This window comes from Podarcis bocagei, assembly GCF_964188305.1.
Source record: "Podarcis bocagei genome assembly, chromosome: 3".
Lineage (NCBI taxonomy): Eukaryota > Metazoa > Chordata > Lepidosauria > Squamata > Lacertidae > Podarcis > Podarcis bocagei.
Window position 1 is genome coordinate 43771244 of NC_138127.1, and position 13013 is coordinate 43784256.

General features: G+C 39.9%; 1 protein-coding gene and 1 long non-coding RNA gene across 6 annotated transcripts in view; one reads left to right on the plus strand and one right to left on the minus strand.

Moving 5' to 3' along the window:
• Positions 1 to 13013, minus strand: part of THEMIS (thymocyte selection associated) — a 68317-nt gene that overhangs the window by 5563 nt on the left and 49741 nt on the right. The window lies entirely within an intron of this gene.
• LOC308583647 overlaps positions 8442 to 13013 on the plus strand; it is a 70313-nt gene continuing 65741 nt past the window's right edge. For 2 of the 5 annotated variants that reach the window (XR_014006303.1, XR_014006304.1), the window contains exons 1-2: positions 8442 to 8578; positions 11235 to 11280. This is a non-coding gene — a long non-coding RNA (uncharacterized lncRNA). Of the gene's footprint in view, positions 8579 to 9129; positions 9203 to 11234; positions 11341 to 13013 lie in introns of those variants that run through there. The other 3 variants (XR_014006302.1, XR_014006305.1, XR_014006306.1) reach the window with 3 other exon arrangements.

Genomic DNA, 13013 nt, shown 5'->3' on the forward strand with positions numbered 1-13013 from the left:
TGACTAAGCTGTTTTTGGCGAACCAGAGCAGCGCACGGAAACACCTTTTACCTTCCCGCCACCTATTTATCTACTTGCACTTTGACGTGCTTTCGAACTGCTAGGTGGACAGGAGCAGGGACTGAGCAACGGGAGCTCACCTTGTCACGGGGATTTGAACCGCCGACCTTCTGATCGGCAAGTCCTAGGCTCAATGGTTTAAACAACAGCACCACCCGTGTCCCTAAAGCTACATTACTTTAATATGATTGGAGTATCAAGGAACATATCTGGTCATATTTGGTGTATGCTATATTTGTATGTACATACACAACACAGAGAGACACATACCTGTGTGTTCCATATATGTATGATATAACATCTCTCTCTTTTCATATAGAAAAATAGGTATATATAACCCATTGCTTGTTGCAGGAAAATCGAATGTCAGATTATCCTCAACTTGTTCAGTCACAGTTTGAAGAGCTCCAGAAAGTGAGATCTCTCCAGCCCTTTAGAATAATTGGATAGTATCCAACTAAGTTTTGTTCAGAGTAGACCCACTGAAATGAATATAAGTTAGGGACATTCATTTCAGTTGGTCTCCTCTGAGTAAAACTTAGTGAAATACCACCCATTTGGATACATTGTTGAACTGCTGTGACCATTAAGATGTTTCTCCTACTATTCAACTGAAATCTACCTTGCTATAACCTAGGCTGATTAGATCAAGTCCTATATACTTGGGTAGCAGAGGACAACTCTCTGCCCTCTTCTGTGTGACCAGTGGCACTGCAATGCCAGATTAAGGGATGTGGGTCCAGGACTCCATGCTGCCCAGGGGCCCTCCCAAAAAACTCCTGCCACTTCTACCTAAATATCAAATAGCTAAGGGTTCTACCATCACCACCGTCCCATGCTTCCACCCCTCACCTACCACAACCACCACCAATATGCGTTGCTATAACCTAGGCTGATTAGATCAAGTCCTATACACTTGGGTAGCAGAGGACAACTCTCTGCCCTCTTCTGTGTGACCAGTGGCACTGCAAGGCCAGATTAAGGGAGCAGGGAGCAGCAAAAATTTTTTTAATATGTAGGGAGATGAGGCTAGGAAGCCAAACTTAGGTGTAATCATTGGCCACCTTGTTTTTAAGGTAAAAGTGAAGGATTGAGCAGTCAGGCAGCCAGACATGCTTCTAAGGAGTAGAATTCTCAGACCTAATGGGTATAATTTATAAGACCAGCTACTGCATACATATGCACCCTCAGGGCTAATATCTGCTTGAACAAACTGGATAAAAATATCAGTTATAAAAACTCATAGTGTCTATACAGCCTGAGACCTCTGCATACTTGCTGTCTTGTTTCCTAATTGCTTACATGATTACAGTGCACTCACAAGCCTCTCACAAACAACTTCTGCATCTTGATCAAATATTTGGGAACAAAAGTTCTATGTCATTGAGAACAGAAGCTAAACTTTCATTCTCTTCAGATTCTTTTAAAGTTGCTTTTCCTTCTTAGTAATCAACACAGCATGAAGCATATTTCTGATTTTGAACTGTCCTCAAATAAATTGCAAATGAAGCTTTATTTTAATAAAGATACCAAATGGAAATTTCCCAGCCCTGAAAAATGTGCATAAATACTGTGATAATGTTATCAATCAGGTCAATCCTTTTATTCTTTTACAGCCTCTTTCAGAAAACGTTTCCCAAGGGCATTTTGCAAATAAAATAACATCTAAAAAGGGCTTCAATAGTTGAGAGTAAATCATGTTAGATTTTAAGTTCAACTTATACAGTGGTACCTCGGGTTACATACTCTTCAGATTACATACGCTTCAGGTTACAGACTCCGCTAACCCAGAAATATTACCTCAGGTTAAGAACTTTGCTTCAGGATGATATGCATATTTGGGAGATTACAATGTACAGTCATGTACATTGGTAGTCATATTTAGAGTAGATCCACTGAAACCAATGAACTTAAGTTAACATTGGTTAACATTGGGTATCACCTGTTAAAAACACTAAAAATCTAGGTCACCACTGAGTTAAGGGGCTTAAACAGGCTCAACTTATCACCCAAAAGTGTATTGCTGAGCTCTTTGCTCAGCTCTTTACAGTCAGTTCAGATGTGGGCTGTACAGAGGAAATGTGTACAAAACATTGGAAAATCCATGCCATGTATGACTTGGTAACACAGGGCTCTCTTGGCTGATAAATTGAGAAAATCCAAATCTATATGGATCTACTGGGTAATCAAACCATGTTTTATCAATACATTTAGTCATCATTTCCGTAAGGCATGTGTCAACGCTAATGCACTCACAGATTTCCTTCATGGTCAGGCCACTGAGTTGACATGAAACTGAGGAACCAGATCTATTTATTTTACCCAACAAATGTGAGCATATTGAAATAAATGAAACAGTCTTTGGATACATTTCAAAGCACCTATGCTTGCAGGAACCAAAGCCCCATAGTTTGCTTAGCTTCCTGTATTATTTGGTGAAGGAAAATACTAAGCACATAGACTATAATACTATGTTGTCCACACAGAGCCTTTCCTTGGTTACAGAATGAAACATGAAACTCCTCCACACACATATTAAAGCAGCCGTGCTGTGTATTTGGGCATGTAGAAGAACATCTCAAATTGCTTTAAAAAAAATTAAAATCGTTCTCAGCCTCTGGGAGGATTCTTCCAGAAAAGGGTCTGGATTTCAAGAATTAGGATTTGTGGTCATTTATCTGACAGGCCTGCAGAGCAATAAAGAAAGCCAAGATGAAATCAAGTTAAAGGATTGCCGCCAAAACAGTTTTACCTCAACACTTGTATCTTTTCTTTAAAAAAGAACACGAAAAACCCTTCGAGCATCACTAAATCTGCAGGAGGCAGTGCACCACGCTATAAAGATAAAGTTGCTTTTGACCACATCGTACCTCAGGAAGTCAGAGATGATACATTAAATAAAACAGACCTTTTTATTGGAAACTAAGACAAGGATCAGAAGCTGGGGAAATATAGCAGTCAGTAAGCTTGGATGTTGTACCTTTCTGCAGAAGTTTGGTCTCAAATAAAAGCACAGGCTATGTTTCCCACATTTTGCTTATGGGAATATTCAAGGCATTGCTTTTCCCCATATAGTAAAAGATGTAGAAAAACAAGGTGTTTTCTTCAGACAAATAATAATTAAAAAAACCCATATTCCCACAGAGATCCCAGGTTTCCCTTTTTTTAAAAAAAATCCTGGGCCGTCCACTCCTATTTAACTTTTTCCTTTCCCTTAAAGATGTCTATTGAGTACAAATGCTGACATTATATAAGTAACGTTAAACCAGGCTTGCAAGGTCTTGGATGTGTCCCATAATATTAGCAATAAAATTAAAGCTCTTCTGAAAGAAATCACGTTATAAATTATTGAAGGCCTTTCTCAGGCTCTGGAGCCTACACAGTTCTTCATAGAATTAAATGGTTTAGTTATACATATTAAGTTGTACAAATAGCCAGGGAGCTCCTGCATATAAAGATGAAGAGCCCAAACTATTGCTTAGACTATATTGCAAAAGAGTGAAGGCAGTGGCTGCACAGGTATGTAATACTTTACCATGGTGTAGTGTTACAAGAACAAGCCTAACCTTTCCTCGCCCCCAACTCATAAGCACCTACTGTTCCTCCCATTCACTGGCAAAATTGCAAGGAGGGAATTAGAATATTTCATTTTTGTTTTAGATAACAGCTTAGCATGTTGTCGGAACCCTAAACTATGGTAAATCTTAACAAAGATTAGCGAAAGCAAGGCATGAACTATTATTTGAGGTTAGCTTGCTTGAATTAACCCAGTTTGTGTGGGTTCAAAGGACATGGCCAACTTTGGTTACTCAGAAACAGTTTTTGAATTCCCCTTGATAGCTGTGCCAGAAAGGAGTGTATGAGCTAGGTTTGTTCTTGTGATGCTGAACCATAATGGGTGTTCACATGTTACATTCAACAACTATATAATCTACGTATGTACCTCAGTATACAAATAGTATATTTCCACATTTACGTACAGTGGTAGCTCGGGTTAAGAACTTAATTCGTTCTGGGGTTCTGTTCTTAACCTGAAACTGTTCTTAACCTGAAGCACCACTTTAGCTAATGGGGCCTCCTGCTGCCGCCGCGCCGCCACTGCACGATTTCTGTTCTCATCCTGAAGCAAAGTTCTTGACCCGAGGTACTATTTCTGGGTTAGCGGAGTCTGTAACCTGAAGCGTATGTAATCTGAAGCATATGTAACCCGAGGTACCACTGTATATGTAACATTCAACATGTGTGGAGTCTGAGTACCTGTCTATGCAATAGCTGAGTGGTACAAATCAACAATTGTACATTATTTTGCATGAATGCTTGTACATGCATAGAGACAGCTTTTACCTGAATTCAGTGTAACGTGTGAACAAACCTATTGCATCACATCTAATGCTTGCTGCAAAGGGTATGCTAAGGGTTCCTACAACAATAATGTCTGCCTCCCTTCCTGCCAATTGGCCTGAAATGCTACCTGTCATCCAGTGCAAACATACACCTTGCAACTCATGTTACTGGCTGATGGGTAGGAATGTACATTAGTACATATCTATAATAAAATCTAGTTGTAGCCTAAAAATAAAAAGGGGTGTGTATTGACTGGCTTTTAATTTAAAAACCGAGGGAATTCCAGAATTCTCAAATGATTATAACATTTTATTTTCTCAAATTATTATAACAGATCATTATTATAACACTTTATATATAGCAAAAAGTAAGTGGATGATCAAGCTTAAGGGATTTTTATTTTTTTATTTTTTTGGTATAACAGTAACTGCACCACAATGTGCAAAACATATTAGGAATTATATGGCAATGAACATGCCACAATTCTTCTTCCTAATACACACACCACGAGTGCATGCACACACTACAAGAGGAGAGACAGTATACTTTGATGAAGTTGCACATTGCTAGACAGAACGTTACATTGTTATATGGTTGCAAACTACTCTAGTGAAGAAAATGGCCCATTTATTGGAGTAATCAGTGCTGGGCATTGCACTACAACTTCTGCCGTACATTTATTATAGTTACCCATGCTACGAGATACAGATCATAAACCTCTAACTGCTATCTTTAAAGAGATCCTAGAGAGCTCTTTCTGATGCCTTCAGAAATTTGGGGGGGGGGGACAAAGAGATGTTGGCATTAACTGTTGCCAATTATCCACCTGTCCTGTGGATGTTTAGTTGTCTTATATTTTCATGCACAGTATTGCCCACATTGACTAGCACTGACTCTGCAGGGCACCAGGCAGGAGTCTTTTGCAGCCCCACCTGGAGATACCAAAGACTGGAGTTTCTTGCAAGCAAGCAAAGTACTGGTAAGTGCTCCCCACTTAGCTGCATCCCTTTCTGAGAATCTTCCATGTGGCAAATGTGTACAGTGGTACCTCGGGTTAAGAACTTAATTCGTTCTGGAGGTCTCTTCTTAACTTGAAACTGTTCTTAACCTGAAGCACCACTTTAGCTAATGGGGCCTCCTGCTGCCGCTGCGTTGCCACTGCACAATTTCTGTTCTCATCCTGAAGCAAAGTTCTTAACCTGAGGTAATATTTCTGGGTTAGCAGAGTCTGTAACCTGAAGCGTATGTAACCTGAAGCATATGTAACTCGAGGTACCACTGTACCTATAAAAGCAACAATTCACTACCAGAGTTGTGATGCTGCTACTACTACTACTGTGACTACAACCACAATTAAAAAACACTATATCTTCTAGTAATGGCAGAGGGACAATGACTTAGAGATCTTACTTAGACCGTGTACACATTACCAGCTTAAAACACAGTGTGGAGTTTCCCACCAACACTACTGATTTTCAAGTCACATTTGCATATTGCTGTATACATCTGTATGGTTAAGGTGTGTTTACAAGTCACCTGCCGTGTGTCCACACCAGTGGGTAGACAGCAGGTATAGACCAGGTGTTAGGTATCTTCATAGAGCCTATGTTTTCAAATCAGACTGAAGCTAGTTTCAGGGGAAGCACATCAAAACACGGGATTTCTCAAAAAACCCTACAGGATAGATGTGGACCGTACCTAATATCATGTGTCCATGGCTTCTCAAGCCAGCGGTAGGAAAGCATTGGATGCAGAGTAAATAGAAGGGTGCACACAGCCTTGGAAACAGGATTGGGACACAATCTATTATTGAAATAATATATGCCACCAATTTTCTCTCCTACTTTTTAAAAAAAGCAAGTAGCAAATTGGTGATAGACAGAAGCTAGACTTTGGTCCAAAGTAGTTGAAGGAGCCCTTCTCCCATTTTCTGCCTGCCCATGCCTTAAGATCTGTTGGTGAGGCTTTCCTTGCAACCCCAACATTGAGCTTAGTGTTGAAGTGGAGAAGAGCCTTTTCAGTTGAGGTTCCCTCCCATTAACTTCAGTGGGAGAGGGAAAATCTGAACATTGCTGGCCAGGCTCTGTAGCCTACAACTATTCTGCTCACATCACTGGAACTGAGCATAGGATATGGTGTAACTCAACAACCAATAAAAGCACACCCCACGCATATGATTTCTAAACGGAAACATTGGGTGCACATCATGGGGCTAAATGTCTTTGGCCTCCTAAAAACTCACAAGACAGAACTTCATAAAGGACACTTTATAAATAAATAACTTTATAAATGGAACACTTGATAAAACATTTGCCTCCTGGGGATTCAAGCACATTGCTAATGTCTCTTCCTAGACATTACCCTCACCCTCACCTTGGGACTCCAAACACAAATGCATGCTGTGTGTGTTGCCATGCAAGGGTGTGTTTTGGGGTATGTGCTCCCATTCTTGGCTTCTGCCATATATCAGGGCACAGCCTCCCTCCTGATTGGTAGGATGTGTTGATGTTTCCAGGGACATTGGGTGTGGGTGTGAATTTTACACTTTTTTTGTACCCCGCACCCACCCTTTTGGGCTGAGCATGCCTTAGGCACAGTGGCTATTTTGCTGGCATAGCAGTGGCGTATGTTTCATATCACTTTACTGTGTAAGATGGATTTCTCTGCCCCTTATCATGGTCAGATACAACTTTGACAGAGAGGATTTTCACACTTCCCAAGTCTAGGTCCACAAGATTCATATGCCCGGCTCAAATTTCACTATTCAAACATTAGGAAATCCATTTCTCCAGCATTTTGTTCCTCTGCTATCAGCCACCAGCCTTTAAAACTGGCATAATTGTGATCCATACTTATGTTGTTTTCCCCATGGAGAGGTAAGACCTTAGCAAGAAACCAGGATTTTGCTCAAAAGCATCTCTTTGCTATGAATCGGATGTCTGCATGGCTATCCATAATTGATGTTCACAGCCATTTAAGATAAATGCCTTTAAAATATAAAATTAGAAGGAGCTGGGAACCTTTGATACTTCACAGGGTGCTATTAATAAACTAGACAGCGAGTCAAGGCTGATTTGTTCCACTCTGGAAAAGATAATGATTTTTTGATTGTTACTTATTTTATGCCACAGTGGCCTTCCTGCTTAAGCTGTCAACAAGCCCAGCTATACTGCACACCAGAGTAATATCTTGCAAGGGTATTACATACGGTAACTACAGTTATACAAACTGACAGGGTCCATAGTTTTGCCCAGAAACTTTAAATGCACTGCCCCAGCATGCAGATCCCAACTGAGTCCCCTGGGCAATGTGGAATAAGGAATTATAGGTTTCTAAAAGTCTTCCAAATGGCCAGTGACAATGAAAGGAATCTTCATGCAGCCTTGTTAGCATACAAGGCGGCAAGTAGTGCTTCACATTCTTTATTTTCCTGAAGAACTTGGAAGGTCCGTATAATAAAATGTGCATGAATATTTTTTAGCATCAAGTGCCTATTAGTCATGCCTAAAGAGGAGGTTCAACAAGAGTCCAAGGTGATAATCTCAGAGAAAGCAACACAGTTATGACAATGCAGCAGCTACGTTGGGGCTAAAGTAAATAATGTGTTGAAGCTTAAACCTGCTCTACCTTTTCATTTGGGAAGAGTTTAGCAAGCACAGTCGGTGTGTGGGTGAGTTGCAGGCGCTGAAATGGAGGTATAATTTGAGTGTGGTAGTTACGGTGCCCATTTTACATTCCACATAGCACATTTTTCATTAGACGATTAGGACGGCAGTTTTTGAAGAAGACAACCATAAAAGATTGTGGATAAAACTTTATTTAAACTTATTACTATCTCATGATGAGTTTCAAAAACAAATTGCCTCAGTCGAGATGCTCAGATGTACTTCCTCAGAGTGGCTGGGGAAACCCAGCCAGATGGGTGGGGTATAAATGATAAATTATTATTATTATTATTATTATTCCGTGCAAACCCAGCCTGCCTGGACTGCCTTGGAACTTTAAATGGGGGGAGGTGCATTGTGGGAAAGGCAGGCAGAGTTGCCTCATTCTGTTGTGAATAGAGAAGCCTGACTATGTCCACGTAGATTTAGGAGCCTCCTTGGCTGCAAGAAACTACTAAGCCATGGCAAATACCTTCACCTTCACCAAGAAAATGTTGAGCTTTTAAAAAGTAGGTGAATTATTCCCCACAAGACACATTTAGATAAGCTAATGTATTTTCAACTTGTTCAGTAGGTGGAATTCTGTTGTGATTTTTTCCTGAGGCAAAGTCTAGTCTACCACACCTGAACAGAGTCAGCTAGCATTCCAGGTGCCTTGCTTACATCTTAATTCAAGCATAATTCACTAAAACTGATACTTTCCACCTAATGAAAAATAGGGTCATCTGAGGAGGAAATCCAGATTCTCATATGCACTATTGACCTTTATTTTCCAAAATGTAATTGGGGAGAGGGGCCTATTACCTGGTAAACTGATAAAATGTTCTATTTTGTAGATTTCCATTTTTAAAAATGCCTATTGTGTACTAAAATGCTATGTAACACACAAATGCTTTGTAAATAAACAGGGAAAGGGTGGTGCTAGGGAAACATACTTTATTAATTATTTGCTATCTTCAGGGCAATGCCGTGGAAACCACTAGATGTCTCTGTTTCCTGTTTTATGCATTACACATGAAAATTAATACAGCTAAGATATTCCATTTTAAACTCCTCATTTCAAGGGTCCATAACTCAGAGTAAAAATTCACTGCAGGCAACGACTTGTCATAAAAAGATCCAATCTAAGAGAGGTATTTATTTTCTTCTACTCCTCCTCCTCTGTACATTTGAAAATATGCGGCTCTGCATAACAGCAGTACTAAATTGTTAACTAGATTCAAGTTTGTCTCTGGGCACTGGTAGATGAAATAGCCGACAAATAATGCAGACTTAAAAAAAACCAAAACCCTAATCCCATGTGAAGAGAAAGTATAAAAAGAGGGGAAAGAGAAGGAATTGTTTACAGGAACAACTTCAGAAGGGGGATGATGATATTGCATTTAGCTTCCAGAAGCATTTTGAATTCATGTTACACCTCTTTCTTCCCTCCCTCCATCTCATGGTGCAAATCAGAAACAAAATATTTCACGTAATCCTCCCTCTCCAACACAAAGTGCAGCGAACATTTCTCCTGGATATTATAATGTAAGCCCATTTCTCACTTTTTATGAAATATTTTCAAAGTGACTCACAAATATTTTTAAAAAACAAAAGCACCATTAAGATGAACAGAAAATAAAAATACACATAATACTAAAAACAACGTAACAAGAAATAATATCCATATATCCATGCAGACATTTCTCCACCATACTAAAACTGGCTCTTTTTCACAGAACTTTGTTTGGGACTTAGAACTTGTTTGTAAATTAAGTTCTCTGAATGTCCCCACTCCCTGAGGTTAGGTTTATTGAGACTTGGGAGAGGGTCTTTTCCTTTGTACAGTGGTACCTTGGGTTAAGAACTTAATTTGTTCCGGAGGTCACTTCTTAACCTGAAGCTGTTCTTAACCTGAAGAACCACTTTAGCTAATGGGGCCTCCCGCTGCTGCCGTGCCGCTGGAGCACGATTTCTGTTCTCATCCTGAAGCAAAGTTCTTAACCTGAGGTAATATTTCTGGGTCAGCGGAGTCTGTAACCTGAAGCGTATGTAACCCGAGGTACCGCTGTACTACCATGACCTTGGACCACAGGAAGTCTGCCTGGCACCTGTTCACATATTTTTGAAGCCAGTAAGGCCAGCCCAAGATATTTTCCTTCCTGATTCAAAGGACAAAAATCCCATCCCCACCCAATTTGACTTCCAGAAACTGAATGGATTTGCAGCGGAATCTCACTTCAGCATTCTCCACAGGGCAAGGCAGTCTAGTTTTGGGCATGCAGGACAAGTGATGTGGCATTCCCAGCTCTGTCCTCCAACAAGGGCAATTGCCCAGAGGCTCAGGAGGGACAACTGGAGGTGCGAAGGCTGCCACCAGAGACTCTAGCACCTGCTGCCCAAGGTGATTCTCTGGGTGTGCCAACTTATTATTTATTTATATATGCCCTGACCATCTGGGTTTCCCCAGCCACTCTGGGTGGATCCCAACAGAATATTAAAAGCACAATAAAACATCAAATATTCAAAACTTCCCTAAACAGGGCTGCCTTCAGATGTCTTCTAAAAGTCAGATAGTTGTTTATTTCCTTGACATCTGATGGAAGGGTGTCCCACAGGGTGGGTGCCACTACCGAGAAGGCCCTCTGCCTGCTTCCCTAGAATCTTTTTTCCTTTTTTATTTCCCCAAACTTTTAAAAACTCCAGTTGAACAGCTTTTTCTTTTTAATTCTGCAACTATCATTTGGTGTTTTTCTTGTTCTGTATGTGATTGCATATTTTTAACCATTTTACATGATAGGATATATCTATATTTATATAGGTATTTTTCACACCAGATTGGACTGTGTATCAAGGCTGAGTCACACATCTATGTTCATTGCTTGATAACTGCAAGCAGCAGCTGGAGATTCCGTATTTGTAATATATTATCATATGTCAAATGCCACAGGCAGAATTTTCATCTCATCTCGTGTCATCTAAAATACAAAGTTCTGAGGTGGAGTCAGTTACAGCTGTTTCTGGCCATGCCTTCACCTTACAAGCACAGCTCCTTGGCTTTCATTATAATCAGAACTGTTCAAGCTTGGAGATGTATGCCCTGCTATCTTAAGTACTTTACATTTTTATAGCATGTTTTGTCTTCAGAACACCAGACTATTGACATTGACTAATGAATCTTCACAGAATCCCAGAGGAAGATGTGGCTGCAGATCATCGTCTTATTTTACAGGTGGGTGAACTGAAACACAGACTCTGCTTGTGTCAAGAAACGAGAGTGCCTGGAAGAAAGGTAGGATTCAGATATAGAGCTTACGTTAGCCCTATTCACAGGGAGATTGTGCAGGAAAGCTCTAGTTCTGCCTTCCCTACCCAGTCACCTTTTGTGAGTTCTGACTGTTTACATCAGCGAAACCTCTTGTTCTTGTGAAGCTTTCTGCACATTTTGGCATCCAAAAATCCACTGAAAATTCTGGGTTGTAGAATAAGCTTTCCAGTCATGCAAAAGTACTTCTGGATCCAACCACACACATATATAGCCAAAGGAGAAATGAATAATATAACACAAGGCCAAACTCTTTCTTCAAGAGTTATGTTTCAGCCACCTGGGGCCAGAAATGGGTTTCTTTACATCCAGGGAAACCAACATGAAACTGCACCCCTAAGCCAGCCCAATAATTATGATGTAAAAGATTAACAGTTGTAATAAAATGAAACAACAAATACATTTACACAAGTCTTGATAAAGCACCATTAATGAATATTAAGGATTATTTTCAAGAGGTCTAAATTTGTCGCTGACTCTGGAATGGGGAAATTGGCAGTACCTGTTGTTTAAAGCTTTAAATTTCTAATGAAATTTCTGCAGTATTTAACTCACTCCCCTATTTTAGCATGAAATGCAATGATTGCCCATGACCACTAATAATATGTATAACATTAATCATGATTTTGGTACCTCTTTGAATCAGGTGCCCAGGACTCTCATCCCACCCTAGTTCTGACCCTGCAGCCCATAGGAAGGCGGACAGCAAAGGATCTGTATAAATCATATTGGGAAGGGTATTTCACTGTCCAAGTGCCACAGACAGTCAAAAAAGCTTTTTATCTCCACCCATTGACCTTCAGGTGGCAGGGAGACAATCAACAGGTGTCAGTACCTGAGCAGCATGGCGGTGCATGCTCAGATGGAAGAAGACTGGCCTTCATATATGCTGGACCCAAACAAATTTTAAGCCCTAAATTTAAGGCCTTAGTTAAAGGTTAAAAGGGTTGTGTGATGCTGTTTTGTGAGTGGGAAACTGCAAACTGAAAATGCAAAATGGCATATTTATGATAATTTCTAGTAACACAGTAAAACTTAGGAACTAAAAGAGGAACACACACACACCACATAGAAAGAGAAGTTTATGATGTGGTGAATGCGCCTCCAGTGTTTCTCTGGGATACCATTTTAAAGTATTTATATTGCTGGCTGGGATCTGGCCTCTGATAAGAAAAAATTGATAGAGCAAGCAACAAGCTCAATAAAACTAGATCATTTTTTCCCTTGTACAAGGAATCACTAAAATGAAGAAGTATAATAGTTTCAGATAAACCTTTCAGCTAAACTTCTTTTGCTGCACTTTTCCATATTTCACAGAACAATACTAGATTCAAGATTTCTCATCTTGATGACTTTAGTTTGTGGTCCCAGCAGAAACCAATCCAGCTGAGTTTTGGATATATTTTCAAATTTTGATTGTTCAAAACACTGCAAAAATAAGGTGAAATTATTCAACACTGTTCCACTGGATGTGTTGCTGATTATTTTATCAACTTCACATTTTCCCCCCTCACATAAAAAGTAGCTCATCATTCATTCAACTTTTTCCATTTTTTTCTGATTATGCCCAATTTTAATATACCTATAAAGGACATAGAACAAATATATTGGGAATATATTATTCCTGAAGGAGTAATATC